Below are 18,473 nucleotides of genomic sequence, written 5' to 3'. Positions count from 1 at the left end.
ATGGACATCTTGGCTCTTTCCACAGTTTGGCTATTGTGGACATTGCTGCTATAAACATCGGGGTGCACGTACCCCTTCGGATCCCTACTTTTGTATCTTTGGGGTAAATACCCAGTAGTGCAATTGCTGGATCATATGGTAGATGAGAGCCTACTTTAAGCGTAGTTCTAACATGGAGAAGACAGGTGTTTATGTATCAATAAACTCAGAGATAAAGTATACCTGCATTAGGCTTATTTCAGTATGACTAAAAGAGGATTCCAGAAAGTAAAAAAAGCAGAACTCAAAGAAGTGACCTTAAATATAAATCTTTAGAGTTTTAGAATTTTTCCTACACATTCTTTCTTGAATCACAATAAATAATGAATTAATGTGTCTGTTTCTTTAGGCAGACCCCCCTTACATCAGCAATAGTTAAATACACAGTTTAAAGAAAATTATATCATGACAGCAACATAAAACCAGTGGAAAGTACTGGCCAATTAATTCCTGCCCTCACTGCTCTCCATCTCAATCCTTTCTGACATTATATTGGGAGAGACCCATCTTTAGAACCATGTCTGTTTTGTTCAACAGTATACCCAGTACTTAGCACAGTGCCTGATATACAGCAGGCTCTAATGAATATGTTATTTTGCACCGAGGGAAGGGAAGGGACTAACATTTCTCGGTGACTTACTATGAGCAAGGTCCCACATGAAGTTATTTTCACATAGACATCACCAAATTTTTCACATTTTTCGTTGATACGGAAAGCAAGAGAAATGGAATCTACTGATAGGACATGGGTTTAGGGCAAGTGACAAGTCTTACAGACCCCATTCCCCATCTTTATTGCCAGGTTATCTCGACGTTTAATAACCAACGATGATCCTTAAGTTTTTACTTAAGATGATTTTCTGTCAGCTTCATTGATTCCTTGGTTTCTTCTGCTTATGACATTTCGACATTTCAACATTTCAACCCCTCTCTACCAAGGCCAGCTTGGCTGGCTCTTATTTAAAGGTCCCAGAAGATATAACAGAAAGAGAATGAAGTCTTTTTTTAAAGCAATACAGACTCGGGGCCCCTGGGTGGCTCAATTGGTTAAGCAACTGACTCTTGATTTTGGCTCAGATCATGATTTTAGGGTCATGAGATCCAGGCCAGCGAGGAGCCCTGTGTTGGGCTCTGAGCTGAGCTCAGATTCCCTCTCTCCCTCTCTTCTGCCCCTCCTCCCCTACAATCCCACCTTGGGCTCTCTCTCAAAAAACGAAACAAAAACGAGGGAGCACAGACTCAAAGAAAAGAGATCCAGATTTCAGGATCTGGATCCCACCTACTAGGTTTTCCTGGTAAATATGTCTCAAATCTCTTTGCAAACATTTATATTTTACATTCAATTATCGGCAAAATGAAAGGGCTGGGATAGGTGATTAATTCATTTATTCAAACAACAAACTTATATCAAACACTTTGTATATATCAAACTCTTTGTCTGGTGTGGGGGGTATAAATATATCCAAGACAAAATTAAACCAAACTCCTGCCTTCAAAGAGATCCCAGTCAATTAAGGTCACATTTTATGCCATCTTAAAGATTTCTTTTAGTTCTAAAATGCTGTGTATTTATGTCCTGGGGATCCAAATATCAGTGAAACTCCCTCTGTAACGGTAATATCAAAGCATGTTTGTTACCTCAGACTGGCTAGAAGCCACAAAGTCAGAATAAAAGTGTGTGGCACGTCAGGGAAATTATATTTGGTTTCAATGACAAACGGTTGTAACAATAATGAAAAAACAGACTATTTAAAAAAAAAACAACAAAAAAACACCTTTCCCTGAAATCTCACTCCAGCACCTGAACAGTAGGGGTTCTTATTGTTTCCATTGTACTTTTCCATTTCTGGGTCTGCGGATGAAGTACAATATTTGCACAATGCTCTGGCACCCTTCATATGGTGACTGAGACGCTGTGGGCAGAGTAGGCTGAGAAACTGGACACCCTGCCATACCTTGCGATGGGAACCAAGTGAGGTATATTTATTTTATTGGACAGTTTGAATTTATTATAGGTTGCTCATAATTTCCTGTCTCATTTCTTTAGTGCTCTTGGAATTTATGTCAAGATGTCTTAGGTTATCATACTCTTTCCCTCTTTTGTCCCAACATTTATGCCAACAGACTGAATTGACTTAGAGAAAGTCCCCGGACAAAAATTGAAGGGGAAAATACCCAAAGCTTTAGTTGGAGAATGGCAGAAGCTTTGGAAAAAAATCTGAAAAAGCAATGAAGATGAAAATGGAAACTCTGTGAAAATTAATGTAGTGTAGAATTGGCCAACATACCACTTATTTCTTTAAACAAATAGAAGAAAGAACCCGCTTATGAGGTGCACCCAAATAATTCACAGGTGGTGAAACTATTAGAGTCTTGCAATTTCTTGCCTCAGAAGTGGAATAAATCTCCTATATTATAAATGGTGTATGCTCCCACATGTGATTTTTCTGCTATTCCCTTTATTTCAACTGTCCCCCTTTCCATGCACCAGGCCTTTTTGGTTTTATTATAATTAATTTGTTTTAGTAAGAATTGTAGAGAAAAATCTAGTGAAGCAGGAAGATGCAACCTATTAAAGCAAAAGCACTTACAGAAATATGATTCCAAATGGATTATGCTTGTTTTTTACATGGATTTTTTGGCTATTATAAAGTAAGCACAATGTAGTAGAAACTACATCAGATCGAAGTCTGCCAACATGATGCCCCAATCATAGTGGGGCAGAGGAAAATGCCGTAGCTGCTGGTCACCCCTAATTAACGGTAATTCTCACAATGGTAAGAATTTGTTCTGAGGAAAGTTTTTCCCTAAGGAATTTATCTTAAGTAAAAAACTCTTCTAGTGTGTTCTGTGACACAAATTGATATTCTGAACTATAGAAATTGGAAACAAATTTTAATGTCTGAAGTTAAATACTATCTGATAATATCCATAGAGATAATAAATATCAATAATCTGTGGAAGCCGTAATTTGCATTTATACATGGATAGGACTAAACAGAAAGTGTCTACGCAGGTACAGAAGAGTTCCTTACAACATAAGCCAGCGTGTGGGGCAACTGAAAATAGTAATGCCCTTCAAAGAACCATTCTCTACAGAAGAGTGTTCTGAAAAATTTTTAAAAATAACTCTACAACAAAATGTCCAGTGAACTACCAAGCTCCTCATTGCAAGGACTGTGTCTTTATCTTCCATGGAGCTGGACTCTGTGTTGGGTATACAGTTGGTGACAGATAAATGCCATGAGTGAAAGTAATCACTTGAAGTTTTATAATACTCTGGAGTTTGCACAACACTTCCACATTTAATGCCGCCTTTGTCTCTCATGACATCCTGGGGAGTTAGGTGGGACGGGCAGCCGTAGCACCTGAACGAGGAGACAGAGCTGAAGCGAGTTCTGTGACTACAGAACAAGATCACAGAGGTGGAATCCTTGCTACGGCCCAGAGGGTTATACTCTAAAACCAGGGCTCTTTCATGACACCTGAGACAGCTGCAAGAAAAATGTATCAGAGGGGCGCCTGGGTGGCTCAGTCGTTAAGCATCTGCCTTCGGCTCGGGTCATGATCCCAGGGTCCTGGGATCGATCCCTGCATCGGGCTCCCTGCTCAGTGGGAACCCTGCTTCTCCCTCTCCCACTCCCCCTGCTTGTGTTCCCTCTCTCGCTGTGTCTCTCTCTGTCAAATAAATTAATAAAATATTTTTAGGGGCACCTGGGTGGCTCAGTCACTGAGCGTCTGCCTTCGGCTCAGGTCATGATCTCAGGGTCCTGGGATCGAGCCCCACATCGGGCTCCCTGCTCAGTGGGAAACCTGCTTCTGCCTCTCCCACTCCCCCTGCCTGTGTTCCCTCTCTCGCTGTGTCTCTCTCTATCAAATAAATAAAATCTTAAAAAAAAAATGTATCAGAGATAGTTGCGACTAGGTATCCTCAAGATATGTGTTTCACTTTGTGTGTTGCTGTGTGAAACATTTGGGAATTTTGCCTTTATGGGTCTGACCCCTTCCTGTCACTTGTTCACTCCTTCATCTACTAACATTCTGTCTGGAGAGCAGCACTGGTGGTGTGCCTCGGTTTCTGCTTCTCCATATCTCTTTCCGTTTTCTTGGCCTTCCCTTTGGGTCTGCATGGTTCTATGTCCTTGGCTGGGTTGGCTGGTCCTGCTCTGCTCCGGGGGATTCCAGCTGTTTACCACAGCCCTGCCTCTCTTGGTTCTTTTTCCTGGTTTCTTACTGTGCCACTAATTCTTGGATTCTGTTTGAAAAAGGAGCATGGTCCCATTCTCCTATTTTTCCTGCAGTCTTTGTGGTGTGCTACTTATTGCATACCTGGAGTGTGTTAAGTACCCAGGGGTATGCAGTGTGAGTTGCACACCACAGAGATTAAACCATCATGAGGATGACATGGCATCTTCCCATTTCAATTTTTCCATATAATAAATGGAAAGTAGAATTAATACTGACTTATAAGTGAGTACTAGCATGCACGACATCTAAATTTCCAGCATGTCTTAAGAGATTTCCAGTATAACTTGCAACATCTTTCCTCAAAGGTAAACAAAAGTTTACAAAGGTTTATTTCTTGGTAGTGGGTAAATGAGTGTTCAGAAATGGAATTCTGTGAGAGTGGCAGTGTGGGGTTCTGCTCCAGGAAGTCATTCGGGGACGCAGGCCTTCCACTTGGTGGCTCTGTCATTCCCTGAGGCCTTGAAGTTCCCTACCAGAGTCTCTGCTTCCAGCAGGCAGGTAAAGAGAGACAGAGTGCTGAGTGCTGGGAGGATTACATGGCAGATGTGAGTCCTAGAAGTGCCACCTGTCACTTCTAACTCTATTCCACTGACTAAAACTCAATCTCATTGCACCATCCAATCGCAGAGAAGGCTGAGAAATACAGTTTATCTTTGCATCCAGTCGTAAAAACAAATGACTTGGTGAGTCCATAGCATTATCTCTGCCAAACTGAGACTTTATAGCTACCTTCCAGTTTTATAAGACTGTGCCAAATATAAGTATCATTTTCTTCCTGAGGGCAAATTTCATAAAAGGAAAAATATTTGGGATCCGAATGGGTTAAACAAGACACGAAACATGCAAAATTCATTCTACTTATCAACAGCAAAAGGGATTGTTACTCACTTGTTGTCCATTGTATGAATGTACATGTTTAAGAAAGAAAAAAGAGAAACAAAATATTTATCTTCTGTTTAGAATTTATTAGGTTGTTGACTTGGTCTTACCCAAGCCAGAATTAGTGAAATGCTTCACAGGTAAAATGGATGTTCACATTTTCCCTTCCTGTTTGTACTTTACCATCTTCTCAACTTTTCTTGCCAAGTCATTCTTACCCATCCTTTTATTCATCCATTCAACAACATTCACTGAGATCTAATTACCAGGCATCCGGACAGGTGGGAGGGATGAGTCACTCCTGCTGTCACCCACAATTATGTGGAGTGGACAGGAAGCACAGTAGGAGAAGTACAATGACGGAGATCAATGCAAGGGAGCCCAAGAACCAGAAGAAATGACATCTTAACATATAGTAGATTACAATTTTCTGTGCCTCGGACCAACAATTACTAAATGTTATCCATACATCGGGAGGATTTGGGGTGGGGGTGTCAAACAGACATTAAGGTATTTCTTCTAGAGAAGGTTGCAGTAGTTCATGAGATAAGATATATGTCCATGACTGAGAAAGAGACCATTAGTAAATGTAGGAAAATATCCACGCTAATTTATAAACACCGAGCTTCTGGAAAACCAACAAATAGCAAGCCAGAGGTCACTGGTGGCTACAGACCACTACCATCGGGACAGCTTCTTGACTGACATGGCCAGAAAATTCCTAACTGCCCTGCACATGCTGGGTGCTCCAGTTAGCTAAATCCCCGGGAGGGGAAACCACAACAGTTAAGCTTTATTCAATGTAGGTTTTAATCTTGAAGTTCGGGAATTGGGGAGAATTAGTCATTTATTTTCGAGCTCATGGAAAGAAGGGGTTGATAGCAACAGCTTACCCCAGTTAGCAGGCAGGCTCCCCACACAGCTGTGCTGGCCTATTTCAATTAGGATCCTTTAGGACTGACATCACCTCTGTTATGCCAGTCCTAAGCTGCTCATGAGCCAGTACTGCCAATCAAGCCAAAATTCAACCGCATGGCATGGTTTTTATGATGGACACAGAAAATGACATGAACTTGTCTCATTCTGGTGAAAACACAAAGTTGGAAGCCAGCTCTCTAGAAGAAGAAAATTAGTAAAAACAGCAAGCCTGAAAAACTTGATTTAGACACATTTTCCTGTGATTATCTCAACGCACTTAACTGGCAGGTTATTCACGATGATTCAAGGAATGCTCTCTCTCAAGAAAAGACGAGGGCGCTCATGCTACGCGAGATCACTTCTGGGTCACTCTACTCATGAGACCACAAGAAACAGGAGAATATGCAGAATGAGGGAAGGGTACAATGAAACCACGAGATGTGAGAAACTTAAATAATTAGACCTAGAACCTGAACTAGACATATTAAAAGCAGAGCTGTCACTTGACCAGAGAAACTGGACTATACACATGAAAGAAACGCCACGTGTGTGGAGAATTAGCGAGCCCGGTAGTAGCTTCTGTGAGTCCTTTTCTCCCTGAAGTTAGTTCACAAATAGCCCTGAAGTCTGTGTGTAGAAGGCACTCTATTAGGTGCTGCACAAAATGCAGACATTCAGAGGACACTATATTTTTCCGGAAAGAGTCTAAAATTATATTTTGATCAAACTATAATAAAGGGGAGAACCAAATGACCAGACCGTGTCTCCTCCAAACAATTCCTGTGCAAAATGCAACAACACAAATGGGGTTTTTTGTTTTTTTGTTTTGTTTTGTTTTAAATGAGTAACAGGTACAGTGGTTAACCACACTTTACTGATTAAAACTATACAAACGCTGACCTTAATTTTGTTATTATTTGAATTTTGTGCGGCATCTGAGTTTGAGGACTAGCTTATGCCTGGATGTGCTAGAGGACCACTTTCCACCTTATTCATACACATTAGTAAAGCAGAATCAATATGTGTTAGCACTCCTATAAATGCACAAACAAATATGTGCACGAGTTCATTTTCTCTCTTTTTCTCCAAAGTTTTTAATATCCATGTGGTCTTTCAAGGAAAACTTCCCTGGTGTAACAGAATTCTTTTGTAGTTCACTAGTGACCACTATTGGACATACTTCCCTCCATTTATATGAAGCGATAACACTGGTTCATATAAAAATAAGAAGGGGGCCAGAAAGTGGTCCTGAACAGACCGAAACACTACAAACAGGCGTTCGGGGAAGGAAAACTGTAGCTGACCATGTCTAGACAAGAATTCACGAAAACATGAAGAAAATAATGTATAAATAAATGCCTCGCTATGTTCTGTAGATTTGGGTGAAAAATCCTTCAGCTTGATTTAAAGACAATCTAGGCAGGAGAATAAGAAATAGATGTAGAGTGAACAGTTATAGAAAGGGACACACGTGCACACACACCACACTCATTGCAGCAGCCCACAATCTGCTGTAAATAAGGGATTTAACATTCATTCCACAAGCTAATGGTGCTTTTCGCCATCCAAGATAGATCCACTTAGATAATAGTGGAGGACAGTGCCAGAGCGACCGAAGGGAATGGGCTATTGTGTTTGACTAGTTTCCATGTATAAATTAGTGCAGAAGAGAAAAAGAAATTCAACAGAAAAACACATGTACTTTATTATAATTCTGAGTGTTACTCTTGCAACTCCCACAATAGCAGGCAAAAAAGCTTAAAACCACTTAAAAGAAACAAAAAGCAAATGCAAATTTGATTAAATGCCTTTCTGACAAGAAGTGATTTGACTTCAAGTTTGGATGGACACATATGTCAATGGCCGGTCATGGTTTTTGCCACATTCCTTTTGAGCTACACAGTTGGGACAAAGGAGGGAGAATGAAAGAGGAGAACAGGGTGGGAAGAGTGGGGAAGGTGGGTGATGTGACTTCATCTGACCCGAATATCAGGATGAAATCTCTTGATCGGAATACTATCCCGTTGTGTGTCGAGAATACAAAAGAAGTCTATGATATATGAGCTTTGCAGGAAAATATGATACAAAAGACACGGGGACCTCATTCTTTCAGGAAGCATGCTCCAAGGAGAAAGGATTTTCACAAAACTGAGGGTGAACAATATTCGATATTCGCACACCCTCAAGAACCAGCCATAATACAGATGATGCGGCTGTCGGTGATAATGAATGCTGTTTTGGAGTAGAAACCGGACTCACCACTAAACAAACAGGATGTTTTCCAATTAAGTTAAAGGGATCTTCAAAAGTTACATAAATTAATTCTAAGAGTAGATAGACTCTTCTAATGTTTAAAATGGTTATGGGAAAAACAAGCCAACTAGTTCAATTTCTCCATCCAGACCAAAGGTCGAGCTGACACCATCACACTTCTAGGTCTAAGTCAACTGCTGATGAGGCTCCAGGTCACTTTCTTTTAGGCCCATCATTTAATTTTGGTTATGGAGCCAAAGGGGGCAGTGCATGAGCCAATGTAACAAATGCCCATAACACTGGACGTCACTTTAGTGGTCAAGATGAGGCAAAAACCCTAAATGTCTCCAACAAAGACTGCGGACCAACTTACGTCATTGCTTCCATCACTGCTAAACATTTTACAACCATAGTACAAAGCAACCAAGTTATTTTCTCTCCATTATTTTACCTTTGCTTTCAAATATAAACTTGTTTCCCTATCTGCGAAATAGGTTTAAAAATGCCTGTTTGCAAGATGATTGTGCAGATTCCTTGTAATGCTTTTCAAACAACTGGTCTGGTGTTTGGCACATTCAGACCCACGATCTGTGGCAGGTATTACCAATGCTGTTATTACTCTGCACAGGGATATCTCTTGGCGTTCACCAGTTAGTTCTTGTGATTCTCAGAATCCCAATTTGTCTAAATACAGACCGAAACCAAACCTGGGTTTGATTTCATTTTATCCTCAGAATGCAATTATTGTGATTTAAACAAAGTATGTTTTGTGTTTTACATCTGATATAAACAAACACTTCTTTTTTTTCCACGTAAGTCTAATTATATGCTCAAATACAGATACGAACATTCAAGATATCAAAGAGGGATATAATGCAGTTACCAAATGGGTAGCACAACAGTCTATCCGTGAACGGGACAGTTTTGCCAAAATATAATGAGATCATGTTTCCATATGAAGATACCAAAAAAGCAATGTGTACTGGTAATTGGCTTTATGATGCAATTAAATGGGGGAAATAACACACACTTTTTAAAAAAATCACAAAGAAGGAAAGATGAGGCAAACTAATGGTGTGTATATAAGTAACACGTCCCATATGGAAAAAATGAGACACCTTTCATAAATTGCTTGCTCCCCTGGTCATAAAGCACACCTAAACATTCTGCTTTTCATATTCCTCCCAACAGCTAAAACTTAGTCTATTCCTGCTTAAAATTCAGTTTGCCTTTAAGTGTCTTTGAAAATCTGAAAATATACTTCTATATTTATAGCATTTGCAGTGCAGCATTATAATTTCTTGGCTACAATGATGCAAATAAGAAGTGGGAATGTATAAAATATTTAAACACTGTCTGATTACTCTATCTGATTAATCTTTGTGGAGTTCTTCAATTTGTACCAAATGGCTTGCTTCCTTTCTTCAAAATTATAGCGCAGATCAAATTTGTCAGAGTCTAATCAGAACAAAACATCCCTTTAGCATCAACGAATCAGTGCAAACTATACGTTCGTTACGTTTTTACATTGCTCCCTTCTTGCCTTATTACCTTCTGAGCGAGGGTTGGCATGCCGTAAATGTGACAAGGAGAGCTACAATCGCGCTTGTTTGGAATCGGTGTGTGCAAATTTTGGAATCGAACCTTCAGATGAGGTTTATGAAGCTGCCTGCCCAGAACACTCTGGTTTAAAAAAATGTGCATTGCTATTAATATTTTGAGTGTAGATTTTTTTTGGACAGTCCATGTTCATTTTCTGCCCATAAAACCAAGTATGAGTCACAACGGAACATTTACTTTGAGTCAAAAATGCAGTGTGTGCTGATGTTCTAGAGCAGAGCATCTTATCACTGCGACTATGGAAAGCAGCCGCGCAAAAAAGGCAGCCTTTTCTTCTTCTTTCAAAGCAGATCTGAGATCAAAGACCCTAATCCTTGGTTCATAAATACTAGCATTAACTTGTATCCATAGAGGACTTAGAGTAATTACGAGCTGTAATCTGGATTGGCTGCAAACAGGCTCTCGTTCCCTCTTTTACCTGGTCCCCTAGCACGTGTGCAGAGAGGGAGGGGGTTCATAAAAGGCAGTGGGGGAAAGCCCCTTACAGCCCATCCTTCAAAAATTCCAGGAACACCCCAGTGAGTGAGTTTAATTTCAGGACGTCTGTTACCCAAATTCCAAGCATACACACCACCATTTACCCGGTCCGCAGCTCACGAAACTCTATGCAGTATACCCTAAAGCTTGAGTCTCGATATTATTATATACCTCTCACTCTCCCACAAAGTCGATCGGACTTTATTTTGCTTGGGAAGCTGGGGTTAAAGTTCTGAAAGAAGTTTTTCCTTTTTTTTTTAAATCGTGTAAATTATATTACCTGGTGTTTGAAGATCAAGATACACACACACACACACACACACACACACACACACACACACGGACACACAGACATACTACCACAACAGCACCCGGACTAAGTGGCAAGAGCAACGTATTGAAATGAAAAGGCATTTACCAGGAGCAGGAAAGCCAGAAAGAGGAGCGGTGTGCCAGGAGTTGCCCGACGACGGCAGCATTCCATGCTTGGATCCTTGCCGGAATCCCGATCGGACACTGAATAAGCGGCTAAGTGCCCTTCTGCCTGCTGTCACATTCAGGACTGGTGCTAACACTCCAGCCCTGCCTATCAGCTTCCATCAGCCCCGCTCACATTTCCTGACCGAGGGTGGGTGGGTGGGTGGATGGGTGGGGGGTAAGCTGAATGGAATCTCTCTCGGAGCAGGCAGCCAGCCAATCAGGCTCCTGCTAATCAGACATGCTGAATAACAAAGCCGGGGGACAGAGAAAGTGTAACAGTGTGAGCAAAAGAGGGTGAACGGGACGAAAAAGAAAGGAGAGCAGAGCGCGCCGGCTGCAGCGAGAAGAGAAATGCACAAGATGCCGAACTGCCAAAGATGAAGCAAAGCCCTCTCCTTTTAACTAACCTGGTTGGTTCTTTGTGGGATACCTTTCTGTTGGCCATTTGCTTGTGCGGTGCCTGTTGCTTTGTAAAGTACAGTAGCTCCCTGTGACTCTGTATTGTTCCATTCAGGAGAGAAACTTAATCCCTGTCAATATATAACATACGCCATAAAGGGAAAGAACCATAGACAAAAACTGACTTAATGTGCCCTTTAAACGTGTTCTGTACAACCGCTTTATTCCTTTTCCGTCAAGTTCCTCTATTTTCTCCCTTCACTTGGAAAAGGGAGGCTCTATAAGTTTTTGGAAGTTCCTTACTAAACCTAAATGGTGACATAAGTTAACTTTGGATATTAACGACTTGATCTGTGGGGGGCGGCGCGGGGGAGCAAGTTGCTTCTTTGTAAAGTGACAATTTAAAATATCTAAGGTTTACTACAGTAAAGGTACAATTAGAAATTTAGATCCCTCTGGTTTAAAAAAAAAAAAAAGCCCTTTAACAAAGACTGGGATAAGTGGGGCTGAAATTTGGGGTTGAGGAAACGCCTGGTTTTGACACACTGCCAACTCTCAACTATCTGCTTTGGCAGCAGGAGGGAACGAAAGGATGAATTAAATCCTCAGTTAATCCCCAAACCTTTTAACCAACCGTCTCAGCCTCCTCCTTATCCAAGTCCTTTATCAAAGCAGCTACAACGCAGCAGCAGAAAGGGCTGAAGTGAGTCTACCTCCTCTTCCCTTCTACTGTTGCAAGAGGCTTGGACGGGAGAGGCTCAGGAGGAAGTAAGTGCTAATGAGCAATGAAATGAGGACAAGGCCAGGAACAGGAAAGAGAAGGTCAGGGAGCTTCTATGTCTGGCTAATCCACCAGCAATCAAGATTTGACTCTACCAGAGGAGGATTTTATTACAGCTTTAGGAAAGTGTCAAGTGTCAAACAGGGACGTCTTTCCCCTTATCTGCTAAAAAATCATTGAGTGTTTGAAAGAATGAAATAGCAAACTTGACCTTCCATTTCCATAGCTGTGTCGCCAGGAAGTTTTTCCTTTGTAGATTTCCCGATAGCCCAGAAGTACACATGGTGGAGGTAGAAGACGTTCCTCTCATTAATAAGAAATACCGACAACAGTCGGGAAACACACACAACTACGGAAAACCTGATCAAGCCATAATGGGCATGTGAACACAGGCAGGTCTGCCCATAATACATACTGGCAGCACTCCTCAGAAAGGTGAAGAAAAGCAGCTTGTTCAACGTCAGGTTACTTACTTCACATGGTCTATCAATTAAAGACAGAAGAGCTTTAAAATTCCCATTTTCCACCTGTTAGACAAGTCAGAAGCATAGGAGGATCCACTTTGCCCTCAACCTTAAGTCAGGCCCTCAACCTTCCGTTCAATGCCCGGAGGACGCCCGCCACAATGTCTCCTGCCTCTGGTCCCAGTGCTCCTAGCATCTCCTTTCCTGTTGGGGATGCCCAGGGAAACTAGGAAAAACAATTGTATGGCCAAGCAGTACACAGTGCAGGGCAAACTCCAAGCTCACTGTAATTTTAGAAATGGGAGAACAAAATCAAGTTGGGGGAGGGTGATTGGGGTAAGTTTTGGGGATGAGCTAATTTCGATAATTACCGAAGTTTATGTCATCTCTGACGGCTGCAAATGGTTTTACACCCACAATCTCATTTGACCTTTATGACTATTCTTGTGAAGTCAGTTAAGTACTCACCCAATTTTATATACGTGGAAGCTGAAGCTCAGAGGGCTTAATTGACTTGCCTTGGGCCCCACTGGCTAGAACTGGCCTTTGAATAGGGCCTTCTGACCCTGAATCAGTCTTCTCTCGTATACGCATATCTACATATGTGTATGCATATATCTGCATATATCTCTGTGTGTGTGCATACACCTACACACCCACATGCACACTTTCAGATGCTGGCAATGCTGTCATACAGGTGGGATGGCGATGTCTACAGTGAAGGTAAAGGGGCAGAAGGCAGGCTACCCAGGTTTTATTCTGGGTCTATGTTACCTGACAATGAAACGTATCTTATTTTAACCTACAGTTTCTCTGTCTCCCACCTTTGTCATTTCTTTCTTTTTTTTTTTTTAAAGATTTTATTTACTTATTTGACAGAGAGAGACACAGTGAGAGAGGGAGGACAAGCAGGGGGAGCGGGAGAGGGAGAAGCAGGCTTCCCGGGGAGCAGGGAGCCCGATGCGGGGGCTCGATCCCAGGACCCCGGGATCATGACCTGAGCCGAAGGCAGACACTTAACGACTGAGCCACCCAGGCGCCCCCCACCTTTGTCATTTCTAAGACTTTTTCTAGTGCCAAGGAAAAATAACATAAAACCCGAGGTCATCTAGATCCTTACCCACGGCGGCCCTGGGGAATGCCTCTTACAGCATGGGAGCAGGGCGTTGGCCGAGCTCCTTCTCCCTCTTCAGGTATCTACATTAAAGCTGCCTGCCAGGGTCTGAGTAGCGGGAGTCACCACAGCTGCCATAATACTGGTTACTGGCTCCCTGTGCAATAGATTAGGTGACATGAAAGCAGAAGCAAGAGACAGAGTGTCAGGGCTGTCTGAAGCATCATTCCAAATGGTATGGATTTAACAATACTTAATTTAAAAAACACTAGCTTGGACAGGAGCAAGCTGTTAACATTCAGTGTACTTTATGGCAGGAAAGAGTGAGCTAAACTCTCAGAATTTCTCTCCCTGGGGAGAATGCATTACAGCATTCACGCCAGAGCCACCTGTCTCTTCCTGAGGTTGGGCCTCCTCGCTTGGCCCTCCAGTGGCAGTCCCTGGAGTGGAGAGGGCAGAGAGCCTTCTGGAAAGAATGCAGGGGTGGGGGTCCTTGACGAGCTGAGCAGGACCTTATCTCCCCTCTTGCAGGAGGTGGTAATAACAGTGCCTGAACCTTACTATCCTCATAGGCATGCGTGGAAGTTGTTTAATTTCCCTGGCTAATTCTGAAAATTAAGAAGAGGAAAACATGGTGTGGGGATGCATAAGGTAAAACTACAGGAAGCCCACTGCTACTCTCAGGGGCAGAGCTGGAATTGGATCTCTCCAGTTCACCTAATATCCATTTAACACCAAAGCGATTGGAATGTTCGTTACAGCTCCCAAATCATCTTTCACGCGGGACCTCATGTGACATGAGCAGAAATTCTGTAAGGTGGCGAGTGGTTATTATCCTCAATTTATAGTTAGCAAAACTGGTGCTCTTATATGGTAAGTGGATTCATCAACATTACTTATCAGCAGGTGGGAATTTGGAGCTATATCTAAGGTCTTCCACCTGGACAACTCCCCCAGAGACGTTGACTGATGAAAATAGCTGCAGTTACTGAGAGTCTCCCATGTGCCAGGTACTGTACTAAGTTCTTTATTATTTCATATAATTCTCACAACAACCCGACGGGGGAGGTACTTTTATTATCTTCAAATGGATATGATTTATGGTTGATTAGCAGTCAGCATTTGTCCCAGCTAGTACCTTCTTGAGATGCAGAAGCCAGAAACCTAGAAACTACATTTCCCAAGCTCCCTTGAAGCTAGGGTACCAGATGTATTTTAGATTTGGCTGCCCAGGAGTGCGCCCATAAGATTTAAAAGAAGAAATGAGGCAGAGACCATGCTTTACTTTCTCTGCTTGTTAAAATAGTCTAGAGCAATGCAGTTTACCTGCAACCATCCCAACTTGTCACTACCTTTGTGGGTGACTAGAGGCAAGTTTCCATGCAGTATATCAGCTGGATCAGAGAGGGTGGTCAGCCATGTTGCATGCAGACCTTGCATTTCCAGTCAGCTGGTGATTTACTGGTTATTGAAGAGGCAGAGCTCCTGTGGTGATCTTTTACTGCAGAGTAGCATGGGAGTCTTCAGAAAGCTCCAACTAGAGTCTTTTTTTGTTGTCAATTCCAACTTCTAGTGAATTAGTTAATTCCATTATAATATAGCACTTTCTACTTCAATTAGCAGGAGGAAATTCAATTCTATGAAACAGAATCCTTGACTGATATATCCCCTTTACCAGAGGAGAAAACTGAGGCATGGAGAAGTCAATAATTTTCCAAGATCACATATCCACGAGGTGGAAGGGCCAGGATCTCAGGGGCCATCGGTGTTCTGAATCACTAAGCTACACCTTTGTAGAGCAGAGGGCTGTGGGAGTTCAGAGAAGGGAGAGATCATTGCTAGTTTGAGGACTCAGTGAGGAGGACCGGAATGGAAGAAGCAGAAATTGAAAAACACCTTGAGATATACAGAGACTTTTAAGAGATGCTAAGGAAGGGGGAAAAGTTTGCAGGTGAGGAGGACAGGGTAAGCAGAGAGAAAGCATGAACATGTAAGGCCAAGGCTTTTACTCACCCTGACCCACTATTTTAGGCTGCTTAAAAAGGAAGAAAAAAGTTTTTTAATTCTTTGTCTCACAATCTCAAATCATATCCTCAGCGATCTATCTCTCCCTATAAAGTGTCTAGGCCTGCATGTTACATAGGGAGGGAACTCAGCAGATTTTAAAATTTGATTTGATTCATCTTGAGTTGCCTAAAGCCCTAAGAGCCTCAGCTTACATTTCTTTTTATTGCCTACAATGCTTAATTCAGGGCTTCTCACACTGTAGATACTCAGAACCTGTGACCCTGACCAGTAGCAGAGAGGGATTCTGGAGACTACTTAGTGCAGTGGAAAGAACCCAGATTTTGGAACCAGAGAGTTCAAATTCTAGCCATTCCCCTTATTACTGGGAGGGCTTTAAGGAAATAAATTGCTGAAAGTCACTGAGCCCAGTTTTTTGTCTGTTTTGGTTTTAAGTGGTTATATGACAAGAATAATGGTCAGCACCACAGAGCAGCTGCTGGCAGTGGGGCGAAGGGTTTGCAGAGTATAGCTCAGTACAAGGTAAGAGATGAATTAATATTACCATGCTAGTTGGTGGGCATATGAGTATCCACTGTACATGTCTTTCAAACTTTCTGGGTGTTTGAAAATTCTAATCAAATCCCGGGAAAAAAAAGCATTATCATAATTTAGATTCTAATTCTAGGACTCTCTTCCCCTGCCCCGAGCAAGCAAACAAACATACAAACTCATAACAGAGCACTGAACCACATGGGGAGGATAGGATTATTCACCACTTCCAAACTGGTGGTCCTTCTTCCTCCCTTTTCTACATTGCTGGGGCTGTGTCCTTGATCACAGAGGTTTGTTACTGAATTAGATTCAACAAACACTCACTGAGCACCTACTGTGTGCAATGCTTGATAAATATTGTGGAAGCAGATAAACTATCTCTTGTAGCGTTTTTTGACACAGAAAGACACCAGTGTAATTGCTGAGGTTTGAATTATGGTTGTAATATCCATATGTTAAACCCAAGTATAATATATAAATCTGGGGCCCTTGGTTCTTAGTTCAGTACTATTTCCATGACATCATTCTTCACAGATAAAATAATTATCCCGGAGCCAGACAATAAGGCGAAGGAGTGTTAACAGATTTATAGACAATACAGAGAAAGGAGTGGAAGTACAAGGCAAAAGCCAAATTCCTCAGCTTGGCATTCAAGGACCTCCCTGATCAGCTTCTGGTCCCAGGATAATAGAAAGTCATGCTCCAGCCCAACTGAAATACCTGATATTACCCCAACACTCCAAGTACTTCCACTTCTGTGTATTTGTTCATCCTGTCCCTTCTGCCTGGAAGATCCTCCCTGCCATTCCTGTCTTGCTCAAATCCTTGTTAACCTTTAAGGTATAGCTCAGAGAAATTGGCATTAGATAAATACTTGTCAAATTGACATGTGAGTTGATGAACATATGCTATGTGTACCAGATATGGTGTCAGGAAAAAAAAAAAGAGAAACAAAAGCAAGCAGGAGAATTGCAAAAGAACACCTGGTCTCCGAAAACTAAGTGAAAATGTAGACTAAAGGTAAAATAAAATTTTAATTTCAGAATAGCAGTTAAACCACGGAAAATCAGAGTCCTCTTCCTCTAAAATAAAATAGATCATCATGTAGTCTTCAATTTTATTCCTGTTGTATGCTGGTTATATTTGCTCATACCAGCTAGATGAATGGCCTCTCTATTAAGTCAGAAAGATTCTCTCATATCACAATTATAAACATAGTCAAAGAAGTATCAAAAACTACCAAATAAAGGAATGCTGAAAAAGAACCTATAATTAAAAATAATTTATAGTATAGTTTATTTTTCAAGTTTCTGAAAAAGACATGGAGTTTGTGGGTAAAGTTGGATGTTTTCTCTTTCCTACTTCAAATGTGGTGAGCCTTTCTTTTTATTTATTTAAAATCAATTAACATATAGTGTATTATTAGTTTTAGAGGTAGAGTTTAGTGATTCATCAGTTGCATATAACACCCAGTGCTCATTACATCACGTGCCCTCCTTAATGCCCGTCATCCAGTTACCCCATCCCCCCTCCCACCTCCCCTCCAGCAACCCTCAGTTTGTTTCCTATAGTTAAGAGTCTCTTATGGTTTGTCTCCCTCTCTGATTTTGTCTTATTTTATTTTTGCCTCCCTTCCCGTATGTTCATCTGTTTTGTTTCTTAAATTCCACATATGAGCGAAATTACATATTTGTCTTCCTCTGGCTTATTTCACTTAGCATAATACCCTCTAGTTCCATCCACATCATTGCAAATGGCAAGATTTCATTTTTTTGATGGCTGAGTAGTATTCCGGTGTGTGTGTGTGTGTGTGTGTATGTGTGTGTGTGTGTACACCACCTCTTTTTTATCTACTCATCTGTCGATGGACATCTGGGCTCTTTCCACAGTTTGGTTATTGTGGACATTGCTGCTATAAACATCGGGGTTCAGGTGCCCCTTTGAATCACTATGTTTGTATCCTGTGATTGGCCTTTCTTTTGAAAATACTTTATGAAGGAATTTGGATCTTGGTAAATATGGCAAAAAGAGAAAACATTATATTGGGTGACAACATAGAGGATTGAATACAAGCCAACAACAACAAAAAGTTACTCATCAGCAGGTGCCCTGTGGGGGAAATATGGAGTGCAATTGGAAGAAATAGGTAAAAGAATCCAGAGATTTATCTTTTTTAAACATGCATTTCCTAGAAGTTAAAATCCCACATTGGGGGGCGCCTGGGTGGCTCAGTCGTTAAGCG

The 18,473-nt window shown here is 41.5% G+C and overlaps 1 protein-coding gene and 1 long non-coding RNA gene across 2 annotated transcripts in view; one reads left to right on the top strand and one right to left on the bottom strand.

Annotated features, from left to right (window-relative positions):
• The window catches only part of ADAMTSL1 (ADAMTS like 1), a 659,580-nt gene that overhangs the window by 238,073 nt on the left and 403,034 nt on the right, over nt 1-18,473 (bottom strand). The gene's annotated exons all lie outside the window — the stretch shown is intronic.
• LOC145717195 (uncharacterized) lies at nt 11,311-16,199 on the top strand. Its single transcript, XR_014140266.1, has 3 exons — nt 11,311-11,324; nt 14,579-14,682; nt 16,133-16,199. It is a non-coding gene; the product is annotated as an uncharacterized LOC145717195 (long non-coding RNA).

Source organism: Leptonychotes weddellii, chromosome 14 (genome assembly GCF_054177405.1).
Source record: "Leptonychotes weddellii isolate Sample4059 chromosome 14, ASM5417740v2, whole genome shotgun sequence".
Taxonomy (NCBI): Eukaryota; Metazoa; Chordata; class Mammalia; order Carnivora; family Phocidae; genus Leptonychotes; species Leptonychotes weddellii.
Note: the sequence above shows the minus strand (reverse complement) of the source record. Positions and strands in the feature narration are given on the sequence as shown.